Source organism: Salvelinus alpinus, chromosome 34 (genome assembly GCF_045679555.1).
Source record: "Salvelinus alpinus chromosome 34, SLU_Salpinus.1, whole genome shotgun sequence".
NCBI classification, from domain to species: Eukaryota; Metazoa; Chordata; class Actinopteri; order Salmoniformes; family Salmonidae; genus Salvelinus; species Salvelinus alpinus.
In genome coordinates this window covers 9,534,574-9,537,174 of record NC_092119.1, presented here as the reverse complement: position 1 = coordinate 9,537,174, position 2,601 = coordinate 9,534,574, and positions in this window count along the sequence as shown.

Below are 2,601 nucleotides of genomic sequence, written 5' to 3'. Positions count from 1 at the left end.
CTACCACTATCAGATTAGAGCCATAAAGGAGACATCTACCACCCCACTACTACTATCAGATTAGAGCCATAAAGGAGACTAGACATCTCCCACTTCACTACCACTATCAGATTAGAGTCATAAAGGAGACTAGATATCTACCACCCCACTACCACTATCAGATTAGAGCCATAAAGGAGACATCTACCACCCCACTACCACTATCAGATTAGAGCCATAAAGGAGACTAGGTATCTACAACCCCACTACCACTATCAGATTTAAGCCATAAAGGAGACATCTACCACCCCACTACCACCATCAGATTAGAGCCGTAAAGGAGACATCTACCACCCCACTACCACTATCAGATTAGAGCCATAAAGTAGACATCTACCACCCCACTACCACTATCAGATTAGAGCCATAAAGGAGTCATCTACCACTATCAAATTAGAGCCATAAAGGAGACATCTACCACCCCCCTACCACTATCAGATTAGAGCCATAAAGGAGACATCTACCACCCCACTACCAGATTAGAGCCATAAAGGAGACATCTACCACTATCAGATTAGAGCCATAAAGGAGACATCTACCACCCCACTACCACTATCAGATTAGAGCCATAAAGTAGACTAGACATCTACCACCCCACTACCACCATCAGATTAGAGCCGTAAAGGAGACATCTACCACCCCACTACCACTATCAGATTAGAGCCATAAAGGAGACATCTACCACTATCAGATTAGAGCCATAAAGTAGACATCTACCACCCCACTACCACTATCAGATTAGAGCCATAAAGGAGACATTTACCACCCCACTACCACTATCAGATTAGAGCCATAAAGGAGACATCTACCACCCCACTACCACTATCAGATTAGAGCCATAAAGTAGACTAGACATCTACCACCCCACTACCACCATCAGATTAGAGCCATAAAGGAGATATCTACCACCCCACTACCACTATCAGATTAGAGCCATAAAGGAGTCATCTACCACTATCAGATTAGAGCCATAAAGGAGAAATATACCACCCCACTACCACTATCAGATTAGAGTCATAAAGGAGACATCTACCACTATCAGATTAGAGCCATAAAGGAGACATCTATCACCCCACTACCACTATCAGATTAGAGCCATAAAGGAGACATTTACCACCCCACTACCACTATCAGATTAGAGCCATAAAGGAGACTAGACATCTCCCACCCCACTACCACTATCAGATTAGAGTCATAAAGGAGACTAGATATCTACCACCCCACTACCACTATCAGATTAGAGCCATAAAGGAGAAATGTACAACCCCACTACCACTATCAGATTAGAGCCATAAAGTAGACTAGACATCTACCACGCCACTACCACCATCAGATTAGAGCCATAAAGGAGACATCTACCACCCCACTACCACTATCAGATTAGAGCCATAAAGGAGACATTTACCACCCCACTACCACTATCAGATTAGAGCCATAAAGGAGAAATCTACCACCCCACTACCACTATCAGATTAGAGCCATAAAGTAGCCATAAAGGAGTCATAAAGGAGACTAGATATCTACCACCCCACTACCACTATCAGATTAGAGCCATAAAGGAGACATCTACCACCCCACTACCACTATCAGAATCCTTTATGGCTTTATGGCTCTAATCTGATGGTGGTAGTGGGGTGGTAGATGTCTACTTTATGGCTCTAATCTGATAGTGGTAGTGGGGTGGTAGATGACTCCTTTATGACTCTAATCTGATAGTGGTACTGGGGGTGGTAGATGTCTCCTTTATGGCTCTAATCTGATAGTGGTAGTGGGGTGGTAGATGACTCCTTTATGACTCTAATCTGATAGTGGTAGTGGGGTGGTAGATGACTCCTTTATGGCTTAAATCTGATAGTGGTAGTGGGGTTGTAGATACCTAGTCTCCTTTATGGCTGTAATCTGATAGTGGTAGTGGGGTGGTAGATGTCTCCTTTATGGCTCTAATCTGATAGCACTACCACTATCAATTTAGAGCCATAAAGGAGCCTAGACATCTACTACCCCACTACCACTATCAGATTAGAGCCATAAAGGAGACTAGAAAACTACCACCCCACTACCACTATCAGATTAGAGTCATAAAGGAGTCATCTACCACCCCACTACCACTATCAGATTAGAGTCATAAAGGAGTCATCTACCACCCCACTACCACTATCAGATTAGAGCCATAAAGGAGACATCTACCACCCCACTACCACTATCAGATTAGAGCCATAAAGTAGACATCTACCACCCCACTACCACTATCAGATTAGAGCCATAAAGGAGACATCTACCACTGTCAGATTCGAGCCATAAAGGAGACATCTACCACCCCCTTACCACTATCAGATTAGAGCCATAAAGGAGACATTTACCACCCCACTACCACTATCAGATTAGAGCCATAAAGGAGACATCTACCACTATCAGATTAGAGCCATAAAGGAGACATCTACCACCCCACTACCACTATCAGATTATAGCCATAAAGTAGACTAGACATCTACCACCCCACTACCACCATCAGATTAGAGCCATAAAGGAGATATCTACCACCCCACTACCACTATCAGATTA